We start from the raw sequence: 23,736 nt of genomic DNA, 5'->3' as shown, positions 1-23,736 counted from the left end.
GACTATGTGGACATGGACACCCTATGTTCACTTATAGTCACTCCAAATCTTCCTTTTTCCTGTTTTACAATTGGTCGCATCAAGGTCTGAGGTGCATTACTGTCACATACTATGTTTGAGTGTGGACCAAAGTTATTATCCATTTAACTAAAAAGGGAACAATACAGGCAAAAACACACTGGAGAAGATGTGCTAAATGGTAATGAATGTTATAAGGTGTGGAACTTCACCAAACATAAGTGTATCCATTGGATGTGTAGATAAACACCAATATACTGTACACCATTATGTTTCTACTTCTGTGAGCGTCATCTGTGATACAACTTCGTAATTAGAAAGCCTGTAATGGTACACAAAATTTTCGGTTTGGTACGTTTTTGGTTTTGAAAGCCAAGGTTTGGTTTTTTTCAGTTTGGTATGGGAAGAAAGAAAACCCCTAAAAATGTCTTTCATGCATTTATTACGGATTTTTGAACATTTTTCCCCCAATCTTTGGAGACAATAGAATATAGATAAACAGGAATAATATAATTCTGCTGCTATAAATCAAATAAAAAAATAAATGAATAAAATATTACTAAATGTATTTTAAACATTAGTATTGTACTTTTCTCAGGAAAGTAGTTTTGAACAAACAACAAAAATCAAATCACAGTTCTGTCAGTTCACATTCTACAGAAAAATAACAACAAAAAATTACGCATGAAGTGCAACATTAACAAAAGGGCAAACTCATATTCTGTTTTAACAAACTGAAGAGAAACACTGACAACAAAATTAACCAAATTATTTATTTTAGGACAGATAAACTGTTTAGGCCACTTTGTGTATTTGTGTGTGTGCGTGTGCAGGGTGCGATTTGTCAAAAACACGGGGGGGGGGGGCATTAATATACATGGGGGTGCAGTCCACCACTAATTCTGGCGTCAAACGAAAGTGAAACTTTACATACTTTCAACGTCCAACTCCCAGGTTCTATTCCTCTATTAAACAGCGTGTGTGTGTGTGTGTGTGTGTGTGTGTGTGTGTGTGTGTGTGTGTGTGTGTGTGTGTGTGTGTGTGAGTGAGACAGAGAGAGAGAGAGAGAGGGAGAGAAAGTGTGTTTGAGAACTACCAGAGATAGGCAGTTGTCTTTCACCTGAACCCACACTGATTCCACACAGGACTGTAATGATGGTGGAGGGTCTTCAATCTCTTCCTTCCAGGTTCACATCATATTTTTTTTTTGTTTTTTTTTTGTTTTTTTTTACCTTATATCAGCTTCCATTTCATATTTCAGGTCAATGTGCGCTCCATCAGTATGTCCGTGTGGAACTTGCGCGGATTTAAAGTTCCACATCGAACAATGTCCGTCACTCCTTTTTCTTTTCTCATCATACTGTGCCGTTTTGGTACAGCTGTGTACCAAACCAAACAGGTGCGTACCGAAACGGTACGGTTCGGTATGTGTACCGTTACAAGCCTAGTAATTAGTAGTCATTGGGATGTGAATATGCAAAACATTTAACCTTTTTCTTTGACCCATAAAGACCCAAACAGCCACCAGTGATTGAGACCATCTACTGATTTAACTGTTTAATACCTGTTGATCCACTAATCCAATCAATACATGTAAATAATTGGTGTAAAATACAGTTTGTCATCTTTCATGGTCATCAGATATGACCCATTTGGATGTTCAGAGGCTCCGTAGTGAATGTGGAAACACCACCATCTTCTACAATATTGATTCACCTGTAAAACCCATGGTTTTTGATCAATGACAGTGGATGGAAGCACTGGGTTTATGTTCACTTAATGATAGATTTGCTGAAAAAGTCACTTTTAAGTTACTTTTCGCTGTTTCTGATGTAATAACACTTAACTTTAATCTGAACTTTTATGAACATCTACACGATCAGTGAAACACTGAAACAATGCAAAATACAGAGAATAATACTATAATAAATGGTGATAAATCACTTAAAGGTTAAATACAGAGACAAATTCATTTGGGAACTGCCAAAATAGTAGCACTGGGTCTTAATGGGTTGAAACTTAAACTATGTAAATTTTAACTTTATCTACAGTATATTAAACCAAATAGTATAAATTACAACTTTCATTTATTGGATGTATCACCCATCCTTAAAGTGCAGAGAATATGCACTTGAAAAACTTGGCATCTCAGAGGAGAACTCTGTGCCTGTTCCTCACACAGTTGGAAACTGAAACTAGTTTGAAAAGGTTAAAAAAAACACTTCAGAAAAAAAAAGGCCATAGTAGACACTAGAAAGTCCAAATGGTAGATTAGATATGCGAGTGTTTACACACTGTATTCTGCCGCAGAAGAAGCAGAAGGGCTCATTTGTTGCCACTGACGTTACTGTGTGTGACAAACAGATATTATCGTTGTGACTGCCTCAGTAGGCCAATCAGAGCAGCTTTAATAATGGTGGATGTAGAAATGAGATGCATCATCTGCCAAATTTCAGCAAAAGATGAGCAAAGCTGCACACTCCATCGTGTATGACAAACAATTAACAAATGTTGTTTACAACACTCTCAAGCTGAAAAATATACCAGAGAGGAATGAGATGCATCATTCCCTAAACTTTCCTAAGACTCCAATCAGCTGTGTGTGACATTTTGTAGTTACAGTAACTGTACCAACTGTTTAAAACAGACCCACTTTGATTCATCAGCATAATGTGGATGTGCCCTAAGAGAGCAGTAGCACATCATGCTGTAGAGCTTAACCTATTTTAAATTAACCGCATATGCAATGTGGACTATGATAGAGACAGATGGAGGCGGTCCAAAGTCCCCCACCCATTTTATCAAGGAGGACAATAAAAGTAGCAGAGGCACTCATTTAGTCATTACTCCCCTATGGGTTCTTAAAGATGTTTCACACATAGACTCCCTGAAGCAAAAGGCCTAATGCCAATGAAAGACTCATCAGCGTGTGGATGAGAAATGCGTGTGGCATTCAAAGGCTGAATACAGACAACACAAAGCCTTGATGAGAGTTCCTCAGTTGTTCCACAAAGGCCGTGTTCAGACCTGGCTTTAATACGTGTTTTCTGTGATCCAACCACAAGTGGACAGCTCGAACAGAGTTGACCCTGACTAATCTGGTGCTCTAGGCCAAGATTTAACTGGAATCACAGCACTCATGCAGAGAGCACTATCTTCATGTCTTTCAGATTTTCTTTATTTTAGACAAAAAAAAAAGTAGGTATAGTGTTGAAATGTGCTTAGATGAAGGGGACAGGAGTAGTTAACACTGCAGGACTCAAAGGTTCTGAGGTGTTGAAGGAGTCTGTAGGTGGTTCAGGGTTACAGAGGTAGGACTGCAATATTTCAGTATGCACCTGAAGGAAGAAGTGTATGTGACCATGAGACTATATGAAGAAAACCCCTAAAAAGCAGATAGTGAAACCCAAAAATATCAAACCAATGGCAGTAGGAGGAGTTACACATAAAGCATTCAACACAAAACAAGAACCAATGCTGCTTTAATCAATAATGAAAAAGCAAAAACTTCTATGGCCAAAGAGGGGAAAGAAAAAAAAGTTGAAGCTCTTAATTTACTGACTGATCTGTGTTCCTACTCTACCTATGATCGCAAACTGGGGGACGAGAGAACAAGATCACAGATACAAGTGGTGGAGTGAGTGAGTGAGTGAGTGAGTGAGTGGATGATGGATGAGTGGGTGGATGGATGAATGCATGGATGGATGGATGGGTGGGTGAGTGGGTGGGTGGATGAATGCATGGATGGATGGATGGATGGATGAGTAGGTGGGTAAATGGATGGATGGATGAGTGAGTAGGAGGATGAATGCATGGATGGATGAGTGAGTGAGTGAGTGAGTGAGTGAGTGAGTGAGTGAGTGAGTGAGTGGATGGATGGACAAGTGGATGGGTGGATGAATGCATGGATGGATGGATGGATGGGTGGGTAAGTGGGTGGATGAATGCAAGGATGGATGAATGCATGGATGGATGGATGGATGGATGAGTAGGTGGGTGAATGGATGGATGGATGAGTGAGTAGGAGGATGAATGCATGGATGAGTGAGTGAGTGAGTGAGTGAGTGAGTGAGTGAGTGAGTGAGTGAGTGAGTGAGTGGATGGACAAGTGGGTGGGTGGATGAATGCATGGATGGATGGATGGATGGGTGAGTGGGTGGGTGGATGAATGCATGGATGGATGGATGGATGGGTGGATGGATGAGTAGGTGGGAGAATAGATGGATGGATGGAGGGATGGATAAGTGAGTAGGAGGATGAATGCATAGATGGATGGATGGGTGAGTGAGTGAGTGAGTGAGTGAGTGAGTGGGTGGGTGGGTGGGTGGATGGATGAGTGGGTGGGTGGGTGGATGAATGCATGGATGATGGATGGACGGATGGATGGATGAGTGGGTGGGTGAATAGATGGATGAGTGAGTGAGTGAGTGAGTGAGTGAGTGAGTGGATGGGTGAATGGATGGACGAGTGGGTGGATGGATGGGTGCACTTGGATGAACTTATTCACTGGTGACATTTTAAAGCATTTCTCTCGCAGATGCAGGTGTACATTTATTCTGCTGTCGTGGTCGTACTGCTGTTTTCTACACCATTAGAGAACACCACACTTTGATGGTTTTCTGTGTCTGTTTTAGGTGAACTTCCCTGTTTTACTCTTTTCCTTATTCCACTGGGACCTGAGTACATATTTCATTCTTTCATGTGGAAACATGGAAATGAATGACAATAACATGAACCATGACCTTGATTCCCTAAACATGTGCGTTTAAGATGGATATAATACTCAGTGTCATGATAAGAAGGCTTTGGTCTTCAGGATAGTAATTACTTTGGTGAATTAAGGTGCTGATGTTAATGGTATTTTTCCTGTATGTCAGTGTTAGTGTCACTCTTTCTTCCACTTGGGTGATACTGTGGACATCCCATTCACTCAGTTTAGTTTAAACATGTTTACAGTTCTGCTTTATGAACTATTTTATGTTGGATTACTGGAGCCTTGACACTGCTCATGGGCTGAATGCAACACCCGTTATGTGAAAGAAACATGTCTTTCTTCATCGTGTTTGGATGGATGAGCCTCTTGCATTAGCCTCTCCAACTTAGGTCCAGGCCTGGCTCTGAGCTTTAAGTACGTCTCTTCACACTCGATGGTTGAATGAATCTCCAAATTTGAGTAATCATCCATGATCAGACCCCACTTTCTTGTTGTACGTGCAAATAAACTCATAAAGTTGGAAAGGATATGAAAACTTTCTTTTCCTGCAGGCCTGTTGGATGCAGCACAAGCTATCCAAAGTTGACTCTTTTCTAGGCTGTTACTCGTTACATGACCTTTGAATCAATCAGTATAACTGTCGATATGACAACTTTCCATTTGTTTTTATTGACTCTGTTGCATGAAATACACTTCAGTGATGATTGGACTGTTGGGTTATGAGATCCTTAAATATTCTTTCATCACTTGGAACAAAAATATGGTGTTCCAGTGCACTCAGGCAGAACCACATCAACGGCATGAGGTGCTCGTATTTTACCTCTGTGGGCTTTTTGGAATTTTCAACTGGCTTTAAAACACTTTAATCGGACTCTTGAGGCTCACTAGTGAACCTGAGGCCATACTGAGGTCCTCTGCTGTGGCTCAGGACACAATCACATACATACTGATTAAAAAAAAAAAAAAAAGGAGGGTGGTTATAAGCAGCCGGGACTGCCTTTGCACACTGACAAGTGTATAATGAACATGTTTTAACTTAGCATTTCAAACATTTGTGATTGGACTCCCCAAATACATGCTAGGACCAGGCCTGAAAAAGACTGAAAATACACAGAAAATATGGGAGTGTTAAAATTCAGGGACAGTGTTAAATTAGCATTGCCTGTGTTACCTTTGACAAATAAAGTTGTTAAATTAGAGTGTTTTTAACATTGATGTTAAGTTTAACCCTGACTGGGATAGATCAAGCCACGCCCTCATGTAACAGTTCCACACCCACAGCAGAATGAGCAAGGCCACATTGACTCATGATGTTTCAAAATTGCCACTTGAAGAACAGCTGTTCTGGTTGATTATGCCTTCAACCACATTGGTGGAAGAGATTAAACACACCTGTGGAGCCTGGGTGCTCTGGGAAACTTAAAGTAAGGAACCGTGACAGAAGGGAAGGACTGAGAATTTCTAAGGATCCAAGAATAAGACAATCGATTATCTTAGCTTGACTTTTTCAAAAGAAAGAAAATAAAACGCAAAGCTTTGAAGACTTAGAACATGGGAGAAAAGTGGAACCTCGACACTGGACAGTGTGGACACGTATGGACACTTTGCAAGTGTTAATTTCAACACTGTGGGTGTTAAATTAACACTGGCATTTCTGGAGTGTACCAGCAAATGTTGCTAACGTTTATCAACAGCAACAAAGACATATCTATATGTATGCAGACTGTACAATGGTAACATTTACTGAATCTCAGGCTATGAGTAAAGTAAATATATAAGAAGAAATTGTTAGCATAGCATGTTGTTTACCTGTGCTGCTATAGCTGTAAGAAATAAAGCTACGCTAGTGATTGTGCTACAGCAGAGGTATTTGTATGTAATAGAAAATCTCAAATCACGAGAAGAGTTGTGACTTGGAAACAGGCCAAGATGGGATGACAGTTTTGCAAAAACTGCGAAGGCATTCTATCGTATTGTTAATTACATAATCCTGCATTTTGAGTGCATCAGTGTGGAACGCAGAAAAGGAATATCTGACTCAGATAAACTTGAATTTGGAATATTTATCTACAAAGGTAATTTTTTAGATTTATTTACTTATTGAGACTTAATTTGGTTAAGATTATTTGACTTGCTCCAATAATTTTCATCTTGAGCTACCCCACTTAGATATTACAACAAATTTTAAGCAATATTCCTAACAAAACAAGCTCCATTGTTGGGGGATGAGTATGGAGGACACAGAAACTGTTCGCCCTGATAAAAAAAAATCTTACTATGAAGACTTGAAACAACAATATTCTACTTTCTAATTATCTAAGAATTTTAGCATTCTTAGATAATCCTTAGATAATATTTTCTTATTTTAAGAATACTTTATAAGTGCAATTTTCTTACTGCACTGGCAGATAATTTTATTTAAAATAAGACAATTAAATTTCCAATTAATGATTGGAAAAAGACAAAAATCCTTGCAATCACTTGGTAAGAAAATTTAAAATGCCTTTGTTTCATGTGGGCCTGTAGATTACATTGATTGAGGCTGGAGAAGGCGCATGCCGACACACATTGGTGTGTTTTTAACTCCAGCCCCTATGAATTAATCTATAAGCCCACATGAAAAAAAGGCATTTTAAATTTTCTAACCAAGTAAGTACCGGGATTTTGTCTTTTTTATAATGGTTCATGCCCTCTCCATGAGCCCCTTTGGTTTGCTGAACACCAGTAGCTCCCTGTGAAATTGTTTTTTAACCCAATAATAAGCTTCATTTTCATAGTTTTGTACAGGCTTTTTTGCGGTGTGTCATTACGTTCTGATGTTTAATTCATTTTCGAGGTTATGATATAGTTGAACTGAATTTCTGACTGTTAGACCATATCTAAGTGGGTTGGACAAAACACAAAGTAAAGGGAAATCCCACCATGGTCCCCAGAGAACAGCAGGGAAAACCATAAAAGTCAATGAAGAATGTGCTTTATTAAAATGGAACTGCTAACCAGGAGACAACAACTAAAAACTGTTAAATTTGAGAGGGGTAGCAGATGTCTCCAGGCTTGTTATTTTCATTTAGGACTATTTTCTTGTCATGGAGATATTTCTGTCATGTTTATTACTTTGGCCTGGGTTCACCCTGAGGTAATTAATATAATAAACTTCACAGGAAAAATGTGCAAACAGAAGCGGCTAAGCAACTCTGTGCTCTCTACACTTACACAAAGCTGAAGAATGATCAACTAGTTTTAACACAGAAGTAACGACTATAAGGTTTGGAGCCCAAGGAGACAGATACAGACTCCGTTGTTACCATTTACCCAAGACAGACCTGCTGCCAATAGACATGCAGCACACAATATATATAAAAAACATAAATACATATCTAAAAACAACATAAACTTTCATGGGGTAGCTCCAGTATGGATGTACACTTTACAGTACTGCAGATGCAAAGTAGAGCTGACTTATGAGGCAGTTCTTTTTAGTCATAAATGGTAAGAATTCAACTGAAAATGTAAGAAAGCAGCTGATTTGTTGCAGTGAACTCTCAACGCCACTCGAACTTCAGCACTAACAAAAGACAGGTCCTATAAACTGGACTTCCATACTGTTTCAGACTTGTTGTGTGAACTGTGATTCAATTCCCACGGTGCGCGCCATTCTCCTAAACACGTCCTTTCTATTGTAAATAGCGGGAAAAAGCACCATTGTGGAGAAAAGGGAAAAGAGTGCCACAGGCGGGCATCCGTCCAAACAGCTGCTTAAAAGCATCTGGCTAATGGCAGCCATACATCAGCCGTTACATGAGGAGTTATGTATAGTCTGTGTGACTTTTACTGTCAGACAAATCCTTATAAATTGGCTCTTCAGACTGCGTTATGTAATCTATAATGACTTTCTCTGGAAGTCAAACCATTATATATATAGCCAATTTGACTTTGACAGTAGATGAACTTACCGCAAATATCAGGCTTCCACTGTGGGCCTAAAAACAATCAGGGCACTTTAGGACATTTGAACTGTCCTTTATTTTTACCCTTTACTGTTTCCAGTACAGTGCAGCTTTACAATTCCACTAGTATGGAAAGTAGCTGCTGTTGTTTCTTTCTTTACTTTGAGGCTCCTTCTGCAAAGTTCCAAATAAAAGCAAATTCAAAATAAAATCCATTGCTTCAACTGCTGATCACTGTAGACTAACATATTATACATAATGTGATAATAAAATAATTATATATTAATTTATCTAGCAGTTATCAAAACTGAAGTTACAAAACCAAGGAAAGAAACAAAGAAAAAGCAGTGAAAGAGAACAGAAACTAATAAAACACAAGTACAAAAAAGCCCCATATATATATATATTAAAAAAAAAAAAATGACAAGAGTGTTTTGTAATTCTAACTTTTTTTTTTTTTTTTTTTTTTAACACTCTCATTGTAGGTCATATGATACTCGTACTTGTTACTTTCTCATCTGCTCATTTCTGCTTAAAGCAGTGTGAAATTCCTAAGTTTCTTATTAATGACCCAACAACATAAAAGGAGCAGCTCATCATCATCATCATCATCATCATCATCATCATCATCATCATCATCATCATCGTCATCTAACATGGATATGTGGCATCCATTGGGCTGAAATGAACCGTTAACTTTAAAGTATTCTGTGAGTTAGATGTGAACAATAATATGAACGCTCAAACGTCGAAGGAAAAAAAAAGTCTAAAAATACTACTTTTACTGCTACTAAAGTATGCAAGTGATCTTGAATCAGACCCATTTATTGTGAGTTTGGTATTCAGAGGTACATTTAATAAATTCCAGCCTTCACTGATTTTTTTTTTTTGCTTCATAAAATCCAACTTTTCTAATCCTCCTAAAACCTGAGTGCACATTTATTCAGTCTTTTTTGTATTAAATCCTGTTTTGTGCATGTAAGCTCCTGCTACCTTATTTCCTTTTACAGATATATCACTTATGCTGAGTAAAAAGTAATCAGTTGTGCTACAAACATTGTGGTAAAAAAAAAAAAAGTCACAATTCCAACCCTCCTCCATTATCCAGACTTGCCGGGTAGTTGCACACTACAAAAATCTCAATCTTACCAAGTGTATTTTTCTCATTTCTGGTCAAAATACCTCATCACACTTAAAATAAAACATAATCATCTAAAGAGTAACTTTACAGTGAGATATAAGAACTTACTTTTAAACAAGAGATCTTGAAAATCTTATTTCAAGAAATCTTACCAAGATAATTTTCACTTGTTCCATTGGCAGATTTTTTTGCTTAATTCTTAATTCAGGCAAAAAAAAAAAAAAAAAAAAAAAAAAAATGCCAAAAGAACAGGTGAAAATTATCTTGGTAAGATTTCTTGAAATAAGATTTTCAAGATCTATTGCCAAAAAATAAGTTCTTATATCTCACTGAAAAGTTACTCTTTAGGTGATTATGTCTTCTTTTAAGTGTGATGAGATATTTTGACCAGAAATGAGAAAACTACACTAAGATTTAGATTTTTTTCCAGTGCATTTTTGATAGAGTTGCTAGAGGGGTCTGAAAAATCACTGACTATACCAACAAAGTGGCTAATTCAGCAACACTGACTTTTACAGCTATAGGCAGACAAACCATGTGTTTTTATAACTGTCAGAGAAAAAAAATAATTTTGTGTCATTTAGAGGGAAACACGTGTATTAGCGTATGAGTCACTTTACAAAAGTCACAAAAAGTTTCGAAACACATTTTAAAAGTAGCTAAATTTGTTGCAAGGTGCTTTAAAAAAAAAAAAAAAAAAAAAGTTGCTAAGTTAAGTTGCTAAGTTGGTATCAAACTGCTGGCTTCAAAACCAACGGGTGACGTCACAGCCCCTCCTCCGTCTAACTGAACACATTCTAGATGCTATAGATCGACAATCAGGATGTTAACAGGAGTCAGCATTCATGGATGATGTACTGACTGATGCTTTGTCACCATTAATGACTGATTTTGATGCAGGCTGATGAGGAAACAGGCGCTTATTCAGGGATTTAGCTGAACTCTTAATTGTTGTGATTTATAGTCTTGATCAGTGATTGTCAACTGGGGGGTTCCAACTAAGAAGTGGGTTGCAAACCCGTTTTCAGTGGGTCATAGGCCTTCACCTGGGCAAAAAATTATGTCAACAAACTGTAGTTGCAATTTATTAACTGAATTCATTTTGCATGAAAACACCGAGTGTGTTAAAAATGTCTGTTACTGAAATGTTCCGATTATTATGTCAGCTTTATGATTAATATTTGAATAAGTGACTGAATGCACTTTTAATTTTTAACTGAGTACACATTTTAGATTTTGTTAAGATCTACCTAATTTAGTGTTAAAGGGTATATTTTAGAGCTGCACAATATATCGTTTGAGCTTTGTCATTGCAATGTATGTGTGCGCAATAGTCACATCACAGGTCCTGCAGTGTAGGAGGCAAATGAACTCATCATGTTCTCATCTAATTTCAGCCTGGGCACCTGACACACACTGCACACAGTGATCCACCAATCACAATCATTCTTAATCAGTTTGCCAAAGCAGACCACACCCCTGCACATGGAGTGAGTCGCTGGTAACAATACTAAAAAATGAGCAACGAACAAGAGAAAATCCCCGTAAACTAAGACTTGGGGCCAAAAAGAAAAGGAATGTCAGTTATCTGGAATTATTTCAGCTACAAGAAGGATGATACTGAAACACGTGTTCTGAGTCGACTGTGCATTCCACTTATTGACACAACGAGAGGAAACACAACTAATTTTTTTGACCATGTATGCCAGCACCACACAGCTATTATATCCTTCTGAGTAGGGCTGCTCGATTATAGAAAAAAAAAATAATCACGATTATTTTAGCAATAATTGAAATCACGATTATTAAAAACGATTATTTGTTAACCTTAAAGTTGTTTATTTTTTTCTTGCAAAACAATGTAAGATATACTCTTTAAATATAAATAAAACTTTTAACCATTAAAACAAAGTATGTTCACTTTTGTACAAAACAAAAAAATCTTTGAATGCAAATAAGTATACTGTAAATTCAAGTATGTTTCCTTTTGTAAACAAATAGTGCACTGGAATTAAACTGCTCTAGACTTGCCATAGAACTGGAGCAATAAAAAAAAAAAAAACTCACGTAAAGTGCAAATTATAAATTCAAGTATGTTCAGTGTAGTATGAAACAGTAAATTCATTGGCGTGCCCTGAGGTTTCAGTTAGGTTAATACGGAGTTGCAGCGTAAAGAGATTCGGAGACTGAAGATTGCATTGCGGACAAAGTTGTAGACGGAGTTTTTTTTATGTGTTTTACTTTTTCATAAGATTATGATAAAGGTCGCGGTGGTTAAACTTTAGATGGTTAAAAAGGTTTCCTGTGTTACCGGTCGGTGCGGGTACAACTACGAAACACTTTTTGCACGTAATGGGTTTTTGCTCTTCATCAAACCCAAAGTGATTCCATACAATTGAATTTGACTTGCCTTTTTTGTTTACCAAGCACTTCTGCTGCGATTCTCCTGCTATTTTTCCAGACCGCTAGGTCCAACTTTCCTCTTTGGGTGGACCTGCCGGCTAGCTGGCAGCAGTAGCTAAGAGGGGGGCGGGGCAGAGCAGCTCATGGTAGCTTGCGTGCACGTGAATTAAACAACTCAAAATTAATAATCGTTTTTTCTCGATTACATAATTTTTGTAATCATTGCGTGTAATAATCGAAATCGTAATCAAATTTCGATTAATTGCACAGCCCTACATCTGAGTAGTTTTTCGTATCGCAATATATATCGCAGAGTTAAAAAAAAAAATTACAGTGTCAGTTTTTTCCAATATCGTGCAGCCCTAGTAGAGTTCCATATTTCCATCACCACCTCCTGGTCAGTTTGGTTTATCATTAAACTTGTCTTCTGTGTTTTCCTATTGTGATATTCTGTATTATCTCAGGTTCAAAACACACCATCTTTTCATTATATTAATGTGAGAAGTTTAACTTTTAGCAATTTGGGTCGCAGCTTGTCATTAAGGGGTGATAGTGGATAACAAAACCAGACCAGTTGAGAACCGCTGGTCTAGATGGTTCATTATACAGAGAGGCAATAAATATAACCTAAAAATAATAATAATTTCACTCTATGCATCCACTATACCTGCTTCATAATCCATGAACCAACCATGTTTCTGCCAAATCAGGCCATATTATCCATGTCTTATTTGTGGTTGGTGGTTGTGGCCCTTCCAGTGGTGAGACCAAACATCAGCCCTCACTCTGTCCGACCCACTGATTCATATTCATGCACTATCATGAATAACTACGTTCATATTATAAAGGTTATTGGTGTAAATCTAAGGACCTGCTCTACGAGAAGTTTAATATTCAAACCTTGATTGAAGCATGAAAAGGTGCAGCCTTTTGCCAGTGAATTTCCTTGCTTTCTACTCCTTTTCACCAACTTAATGAAAACTAAAGTACCAAGGATGAATTCACTGATATTTTCATGGTCTTTATGGGATTAGTCAGCACTGAAGACTTGGAATGCACATTCTCATAAAGCGGAGGTTGGAGGGCAATAAACGTCTTTGCTCATTCTGAAACTTTAAATGCACAGAGTTATGGGGCACAGGCTTAAAGTTGTGACAAAATTACAGAGATAACACACCAAACAAACATGACTGCTTCTCTATTAGACTACCATGCCCCTAAAAATGTTTCATGTTTAGTCTATATACTATGAGTTGAAAAATATAAATGAAGTTAATATGTAAACTTTGAAAATGCGTGTGTCCTTATGAGAAGTTTGTATTGGAATCTGTGTCCTGTTGAAGTTACTTAACTCTGTTTCTGAGCCAGTGGTAGTTAGTGGTGCACAATGTTATGACTGTAGAGGAGCAGAAGTTTGACAATGAAGAACTCTAGCGCGAGTATAAGGATTTTTACACAAAAAATTACTTGAGTTCTTGACTTGCAAGTCAGTGTAAGGACTGTTATAAATGTATGCAACAAAGGCAGCACTACAACACTAGCTTCTGCTAGCTTAGGGATTAGTTAAATGCAAGGTTATTATCGTTAACGAAAACTAACGAAATGATGAAAACTAGAATTGAAAAAACATTTTTGTTGACTAAAATAAATAAAAACTATAATTAAAAGAAAAAATGATTACTAGCTGAAACTATATTGTGTGCTTACAAAACTAACTAAAACAAAAATTATGGATAAAATTCCTTTCGTTTTCGTCTTTGTCAATGTTGGATTGGTATGAAATCGATTTATTTTGCTCTAGCAATTTTAGCTAGCGCCACCATATGACACTTCACGATCCGTCACTTCTCATCACTTGTGGTTCAGAGTCGTCTTCTGGTCCCCACTCTACCTGGAAACACGGAGACTAATGTTGGGAGAAAGCAGCAGAGTCCTGTCTGGGATTTATGGGAATATAACGGCAAGGAAGATAAAAGATTTGACAAAACTAAAATTAATACTAAAACTAAACTAAAACTAAGCATTTAGAAAAAAATGAAAACTAATAAAAACTAGCAAACCTGCTCTAAAAACTAATTAAAACTAACTGAATTAGAGAAAAAAAAAAGGCAAAACTAAATAAAACTAAACTATAATGAAAAGTCCAAAACTATTATAACCTTGGTTAAAAGTCAACGAACAACCAGCTCCAGACATAAAACCAACTCCAACATGAATGTTATGCACGCACACAAACATGTGAATTTTAGCTTATTAAATGCTTAATCTTCAGTATCCAGCCACTGACATGACGTATACACTGACAACTGTACTTAGTCATAGTTTTCATGCAACATCTTTGTAGTTATGCTCATGTGGTGAACAAAACAAGACTTCCTGCCACTGCCATCACCTAGTTTACCGAGTTTATTTTGTTAAAATTCCAGATAAATAATTTGTTTGCAATAACTTAGAAGACAAGCCTGGTTTTGTTTGTACAGAAACCCAACTGAGAAGAAATAAAAAGAAATAAAATGTATTTATACTAATACTTCTGCCTTACAAGAAGCTCCTTCTGGCACTGGAAAAATATCCAAATATAGTATTAACCCATAAAGACCCAAACAGCCACTAAACCAAAATCATCTACTGAACTAAAAGTTTAATACTTGTTGATCCACAAATCCTATGAATACATTTAAATAATTGGTGTAAAATACAGTTTATCATCTTTTCATTGTCGTCAGATATGACCCATTTGGACATTCAAAGGCTCTGTAGTTACCGTGGAAACACCGTCATCTTCTACAACATTGATTCCCCGGTAAAACCCATGGAGTTGGATCAATGACGCAGATGGACACAGTTGGTTTACGTTAATTTTTTTTAACTTTTGCTCCAGTTTTCTCTATTTCTGATAAAAAAACAATCAACTTTAATCTGAGATTTTAAGAACATTTTCATGATCAGTAAATAAAATACCGGAAAATACCTGATTTATACTGATAAAATACCAAATACAATGGATAATATTATAATAAATGGCGATAAATCACTTAAGAAAGGTTAGATATAGAGAAAATTTCATTTGGGAACTGACACAAAAGTAGCATTGTGTCTTTATGGGTTAATCTAACTAAAATACCTGTGGTCTGTGATGACACTACTGTCCTAGCACACTGACATTAATGGTTCATTGTATTCATTCACTGACTGAATTGTTAACTAGTTAGCGAATGTGAGCTTATCAGTGTTCCCTTTAACAGTGAGGATTTTTTCCATGTTCACTTCCCAAAGAGCTGCAGCAACATGAAGCCATCCAGATGTGAAACATATATAAATGCCCTTTTTTGAATTATCTGTTTTATAAACTTGCATCCTGGCAGCAGTGTTGCAGATGTGTACAGATTTCCATCTATAAAACCTACATGTAAATATCTAAAGAGTGGAGATCTGTCAGAAATGTAATGCTCTCGAGCAGGGGTGTCAAACTCATTTTAGTTCAGGGGCCACATTCAGCTAAATTTGATCTGAAGTGGGCCGAACCAGTAAAATAATAACATAATGTATAAATAATGTCAACTCCAAACTTTTCTCTATGTTTTAGAGCGAAAAAAGCTAATTTACATTATGAAAAGGTTAACAGCTACAAACTATCCTTTCAAAAGATGTGACTAACATGAACAAACTGAAAAAAATAAGTCTAATTTTAACAATATTCTGCCTCAGTTTATCATTTACACATATACATTATAACTTACAGATCACAGTGGATCAACAAATACACAAAACATTGAGTAACGGGCAGAATATTGTTAAAATTGTACTTACTTTTCTTAAGGCATTTCCAGTTCGTATTTGTTCAGGTTATTCACATTTTTTGCAAAATTATACTTTGTTTTAGTGTAAATACATGAAAATATTTACATTTACAAAGAGAAACATTTGAAGTTGTCATTTTTATGTTATTATGATAGTATTTGACTGGTCCTGCCCACTTGAGATTGAATTGGTCTGAATGTGGAACCAGAACTAAAAGGATTGTTAATATCTTAGTGTAATTTTTGCATTTCACAAATTCATCCCAAGTGCCAGACTGGACCCTTTGGCAGGCTGGATTTGGCCCCCGGGCCACATGTTTGACACCTGTGCTCTCGAGTCTTCTGTTGTATTGGGTCTATGTATTTGATTTCTTGTTTGGGGATGGAGCTCCACACGCTGTCTTTCACATCATTATCTTCAGGAAGTCAACATGTCCATCCACAGATTAGCTGACGCCTGTATTTGCAGTGTGAAGGCTCTGAAAAATCTGACTTGTTCTGAAAATAAATAAATAAAATGCTCCCAGGGTGTAAAGACCTTTAAAAATAAGCTACACAAATGTGTTTTATCACCGTTAGAAACAGCAGGGAGTTTCATTTTTAAGACAGAACTATGCCCACTGCCAGCATCTACAATAATGTGGGTGGAAAAGGTCGATAAAACTGTCCAATCCCATTCTTAAATCTATGTTTGCAAATAATGGTTAAAGATTCTCATAGTTAAATTGAACCAGACATGAAACTTAGGCTAAGTAATTGGCTCTGATGACGCTGGAGGCCAACATGCCAACTCAATGCAAACTGTTCATCTGCCTCATCTGATGTAAACCTGCCTGGATAAGTACGTCAACTCAGTGCCAAACACGTCAAAAGAAAACTGAATTGCTAATGTCTTCCCCTGTGGTAATCTTTTCTAGCTGGCAACGTGTTCTGGATAAGCAATGCAACTTTACTTCATCTCCTTTACTGGATAATTCTTCGTATCGGATGTGATTCATGTAAATGGTAGCACCTGGGGCACGAGGGCATCGGTACAAATCCTTAAACAAACTGGAACAAATGCAACTGAGAGACACTGTGAAGTTTCCTGTTCGTTGCCACCTAATATCCCTTTCCAAATCCTCTCCTCTTTTCATTTGTTTTTGTCACAACAAAAGTTAAGTAAACTTTTTCATTTCTCGGCAACGGGACAAATTTAGGTGGCCAAGTCTAATGCTTAATAGAGTCACCTGGCAGCGTGAAGAAGCTGTAATCCTTGGTTTAGTATTCTGCGAACGCCTTAGAGAGAACATCACAGAGAAAGCTATTAGGGCTAAATAGTGTGCAGCACATACACTCTTCTACTCGACTCAACAGGCGCTGCTTGTCACAGTGAAGGGCTGAAGTAGAGGACTGTGAGACTACTCAGGGGTTCAGTATGCTTGAGTTAAACTCGGTTACATAAGGATTCTATCACATCTAAAGGACACACAGGACAAACAGCAACATGTCGCAGTGTCCTCCTGGTTTCATCACACTGATTTTCCCAACTGTGCTCAACAGCATCTGATGGGTTTTTTTTCTATGTGTGCTGCGTGTAAATGTTAAAATTAACTTTCCTGTGGTACATGGATCCAATTGTACCTGTTTTCTAACGCTTATATATATTTATATATAAACTAGAAGCACTCGGAGAGCGCAGACCTCCGCCAAGGCTGATCAGTGGCCCCCCCACCCCCGATCACTACCAAAATTTAATAATTTCTTCCTTATCCCATTTCCAACAAACCCTGAAAATTTCATCAAAATCTGTCCATAACTTTTTGAGTTATGTTGCACACTAACGGACAGACAAACAAACAGACAAACAAACCCTGGCAAAAACATAACCTCCTTGGCGGAGGTAATAATAGCTATATATATATAGTATCTACATTAAAACACAATGTGCTCGCACTTGAAAACCCTCAGCCTGACTGATCAAAATCTTCATAATATTGACTGTCACTGACATGTTGATTTGCAAAATGTAAAATGTTTGAGAATGTGAATTAATACTGGAATTGGTTTGTGCAATAGATGTATATAGGAATCCAAGATTTGTCTAAAACAGTACATACAGTAGTAAAGAATTAATGTAAATGAACCATAAGTATAAGAGAAATAAGTCTAAGAGAAATAAATATACAATGAGAAATAATTTAAACTGTTTCGATACTTAGCATGTTTGAGAGATCATGTGAGTTGGTGTCATGCCTTTTAAAAGTGAATAATAAATAAATGTGAATGACAGAATCCACAAAGTGGGATAAGTGTAATAAAGATGTCATACTGAGACTTGATCATGATTTATTTATGAGAAAACCTGTCCAGGAAGTGTAAAGGGTGCATTTCAAGTTTATTGTACAGATATTTTAATTTAGCTATTTTTTAAAATTTTATTTTATTTTGTTTTTTGTCTAATTTGGTGCCCCCTCCAGCAGATGGCGCCGTAGGCAGCTGCCTGTGTCGCCGATACCCAGAGCTGGGCCTGACTAACATTACATTATTAACATTCACGTTAACATTAGGGTCATTTTAAAAGGCAAAATATTGGTGATAGTTACTGTTGTTTAGTTCCATTTCTCTCACCCATTCCTCTGCTCTATCACGTCTCCACTGTCAAACAGCAGTGAAGCTGGGCAGGAAGTGGAGACTCCAGTGTTCGTTTTTCCAAATGATGGTTCACAGAAGCATTTTCATTCATCCCTCTTTTTTTTTTTTTAACCATGCTGTGCACTGTCACGTCCAATTTGGGTCCACATTGAGTGTGGTCCGAGTACGCGCAGATATCCGTGGAGTGAATATGGCTGACTCTGGCCAACTCTGTGGGGGGCTGCCCCTTGTGGTCTGACTTATCAGAGCATGGCAAAGTTTTTGGACAGACGGACAGACAGATGGACGAACGACCAACTGATTATAATACTCTGCAGCCAGTGTGGCCGAGGGTAGAAAGTTAAAAAAAAACAAAACAAAAAAAAGTTAAAAACTCCACCTTTAGCTCTGTTTACAGCACACATTCACTGTGGGATCGTTTCAATAAGCTTACACAGTGTTGCTGGACATGACCAACTGAACCAACCTCAGATCATAGCACTGCCCCCACAGGCTTGTACTGTAGGCACTGGGCATGATGGGTAAACACTTCCTCTATCTCTCTTCTCACCCTGATGAACTCTTCATTCTGGAACAGGGTCAAACTGGACTCATCAGACCACATGACCTTTTCTCCACTGAAACACAGTCTAGTCTTTATGCTCTCTATCAAACTGATGGTTGTTTAATAAATGAGGATCTTATAACTGCATCAGTTACAGTTGAAGTACATACAACATACCCTATTTGCTTAGTTAAACCCAAGTAGAGACTTAAGGTTGTATATGTTGGGTTTTTTTGCATGGGTGATTCTAGTCTACTCACTTTGTGCATACAATTAATGGTAAACTTATTCAAATTTATATTGTTTGTAAAGCATTAAGTAAAAAATATCACTCAATAACATTAGACATTTTCTTTTTTAGAATTCATGGTCAAGAGACCACATTGCATGAAATTTCACCACATGCAGGTAACTGCTGTTGGTGCTCCAGGAGAGGTCATCTGGAATGTGGTCAGACCTACATATTTACCCATATACACTTGTGATGATTATAATTGGTTTTGTCAAATAAATTGGCAGTGATTGTGCATTTTACAAACTATCAGCATCAGCAGAATGGTTGATGCATAGTGTAAAGCCTCTAAACTGGAAATACTAAATTTGATTTTCAGTAAATCACATATATTCATTATTTTGGCTTTGATGCTCAAATCAATTGACTTACAGTGTCTGATGTATTAATAATTATAAATGTGCACCAGTGGGATGCTTTACAAACTATTGATATCATCAGAAGTTAGATTAGATTAGACTTTACTGATCACGCGATGGGGAGATTCACTGATCAAAGCAGCAACAGAATGAAGTGCAAGAAAAAAATGTGCACGCAAAAAGTTAGTGCAAAAGACAAATATAAGAATAAGAATAATAGTAGGAAGTAATAGAACTCTTTAGATTCTATACATATTTATAAATTGGCACCATTAGCAAATTGTAGACTTAGCAATTATTTTGAGTTTGGCAAGTTAGTGATTCAGATTTGTTATTTCGGACTTACTATTCATTCAACAGTGATCAGTTTATAATAGAAAAGGATTTTTTTTTACAGCACCAAACTATCATCAAGAAAAAAGGTCAAGAAAAAAAAATGCTGTATCTTGTTACTGTGCTGTTTGGCATTCTCTCTTACTCTCCTTTGAAACGTGCCTTACAATGTGGTTCAGATGTTTTTAATCCTGATAATAAATGTAAAAATAATATATTCATCCTAGATCCATCCTGGGCTTGACATTCAACTCCACCTACTGCCTTGTAGGTTGAGCTACTAGTAAACTGAGTTACTAGTAAGCCGGGAGGCTCATATCATCCATTATCATCACTGATAAACAGTAATCTCAGTGGCTACTAGCTTCACTGGGATGCTGATAAAATGAACAGTTGGTGTGATAAATAGGAGTGCAACTAACAATAGTTTTAATAATTGATTAATCAGTGGACCATTTTAATAACTAATCGATTCATCAGATAAACACAACAGGCTCAATTCTCAAAGATTGGTATTCAACCCAAAGCAATATGGCTCCAGACAAGTCACTAATGATTACATCCCCGCAATGGCTTTGGGTATAGTTAGCAAGCACTAGCCCGCTAGCTAGACTTGTTATGGTTAGAGACTACCAAGATATAGTCTTCAACCAGCTTTGGTCATAAGGCATCAAACTAGCATTACATGTATTAGTTCCAGTCAGCAATAGGTAACGTTTGTCTGATGGCCTGAAAAACAGAGATGGATGAAAATGTTATAATTACAACAATAGTGTTTAACTAGCTAGCAGGCTAAAGTAATCACGACACGTAGGCTATTTTAAGCTAATGTTTACATTACGTTCCTGGTGGCTACAACAGCCCCGTTTCCCCAAAATGTAGTGCACTGTGGGATTTTGGCCATTTTTTTCTCCATATTCAAGTTTTGTCACATAAACCGTGCACTATGTTTAGGCCAAACGGGGCTACCGTGGCCACCAGGGACAAAATGTAAACCTAGCTTTAAAAATCTGGCCCAGCATCCAAAGCCTCAGCCATGCTGCTCTGTGTTTTCCTCTGTTACACTACACAGCGTGTGGGCATTCCCCACTTTTAACATGCTCAAGACCCAACGAATCAACTGATGAATTTGTTGCCAACTCTTTAAAAGAATCAATTTGGATCAATTTACTCAACTCGTTGCAGCACTAGTGATAAATGACTTACTCTCTTTCACTCGTTGCCTTCATTGGATCTTGCTAAACTATTCTAAATCATTTTCTTGGAGGTATTTTTGGGGAGGGGTAACCTTATCTAATGACCTTATCTTAATAACCTTATCTATCCTTCTCCACCTATGGAGAAGGAGTCTGTTTTCAAAAAGGGTGAACAGGTTAAGAATTCTGGGAAACTAGGAGGGATCGGACAGTTCAATATAATGTCGCACAAATACCCCATCTGACCCCATACGGTCAGAGAGGTGTTAGACCTACAGTTACACTGTTCCTGCTGTGCTTCAAACCCAAACCACCTTCCCCTGTTCTTCTGTGGGGAACTGATAATGAAATGTGAAAGAACCAGCATGTGAGAGCACTTTAATCCTACTTTTAATATGTTACCAATAGCAGCGACACACGAGGTGAAGCGATAATAGATTCCGACTGGTGGGTTACTCAGGGCGTTCACTTTAGGATTGGAAACCACTTATTTCTGTGTCTCACTTGCTCTGTGGCACTTGTTCGCTCTCAGAATAACGCTTAAAAAAAAAAATGCTGAGGCCATTTTCGCTGTCTCTCCATCTATGACTCATTTTTCAATTCAGGTTTGAGACACTTTTTTTAGCGGGAGCTGGAATCAGCTTTCTGGCAGTTGCCGCTGTCATTTAGATGGGATGAAATTGAAGGCCTGTTAACACTGACTGACCCCAGTATATAGCGGCTTATTGTGTTTGCAGTCGTGTAAAAGAAAAGAAAAGGCTGTTTCAATGACTCACAGGCATTATGTTGGACTGTCCCCTAAGAAGTGCTGACAGATTCGAGGAGGAATATGCACCTCTTAAACTTTACGGCGGATGGTTAGAACTTAATTTCTGTTCTTTCAGTGTTTGAGCTGAGCAAGCGGAACAGGATAGAAACACTGTATTTTCAGAAACAGAATTTGGGACAAAAGAAACATAATGCAGTGGTTTTGACTATGAAAACTGATGAGCAGAAAGACTAAATAAACACTAGAAAGGCCTGGTGATGTTGTAGAGTATGAGCATGGGAGTGACCACTGTAGATGAAAATCATAAACTCAGGTCATTTCTTAAAGGAGTGATATTTTGCTTTATTAAAAGGAATTATGCCTTTTAAAACATTTTCCTCTGGTCTACATAAACTGTAAATGCTATGCTTGGGTCTGAACTCTTCATTAATTCAACTCCACAGGTCCATCTTCAACCCTATTTCTGAGTAATGACACCAGAAAGGTTGTTTTGAGTGCTGGCCCTTTAAATGCAAATGAGCCACCTCACGCCCCACCCCCTCCAGGTTGTTGGCTGAACATTTTAGGAAACCGGCTTGAAGTTTGGGCATATTTTTAGTTTTTACTACAACCGCTACTGCTGATAAACAATTATGTCGTACTCGTTGAAATGTTCGTCAGAAGTCTTGAGCTTATATGTACAAATGTCATGGCATAACTAGTTATAGACATAACAAATTAAGCAGGAATTAAAACAGGTTGTAGAAATCCACTTGATTTTTGCCGGACTTAATATAAATATAGCTTTGCAGCATCTGGAGGGTTCAAATTCAAACTTTATGAGCTATTAAAGTCCAAATACACAAATAAATGTACCAAAGACTAATAAAAGTGGGTTTAGCAAAATATGACCTCTTTAAGTCCCTGAGCGCACCCTTGTGTCTAAATCACAAACCAATTTAAGATGTTGTAGCAGCAGACGGAGCCTCATTGAGTTTCTTTGAACTTGTGTGAAAAGTATGTTAAAATGGGGTCAAGAGCCAAAAAAGGTTGGGAACCACTGCACTGCTGTGTTACAGTAAAAGGTAATCCATTACTGTAATGCATTACATTTGTAATGTGTTACTCCCAACACTGTTCAACACAAACATTCAATCCACTTCCTTCTGCTCTTGTATAGAAGCAGTGCCTCCTGGAGAAGTAACTTTCCAGCTCCATGGGAGTCGATGTGACTCTCACAGATGGCAGAGGATGCCTGGATCACCCTGAAGACAGAAGAGTAATGATGCACACTGTTGTGGAAGCGAGTGCACCACCCTAACCCCAATAGAGCTGCTTGTGCACAACTATTGTATTCCAGTATCCTCTTACTTTGCTGACAAGACTGAAGAGAGTGAGCAGGAAGGAGAGGCTTATTATCCTTCACTCAAACAACTTAACACATGAACATGTAAACAGAGATGGTCCTCAGAGCAGGACTCCACAGCTTAGAAAATGGACAGAATATGGCTCTGGTAGTGAAGGAAGATATGACCAGGACGATTACGATTGCATTAAAGGAGTGAAATTTTGTTTTTTTTAAACAGAATTATGCATTTCAAACACTT

Source organism: Sphaeramia orbicularis, chromosome 10, assembly GCF_902148855.1.
Source record: "Sphaeramia orbicularis chromosome 10, fSphaOr1.1, whole genome shotgun sequence".
NCBI lineage: Eukaryota > Metazoa > Chordata > Actinopteri > Kurtiformes > Apogonidae > Sphaeramia > Sphaeramia orbicularis.
The sequence above is the reverse complement of the archived record's forward strand: the minus strand, read 5'-3'. Positions refer to the sequence as shown.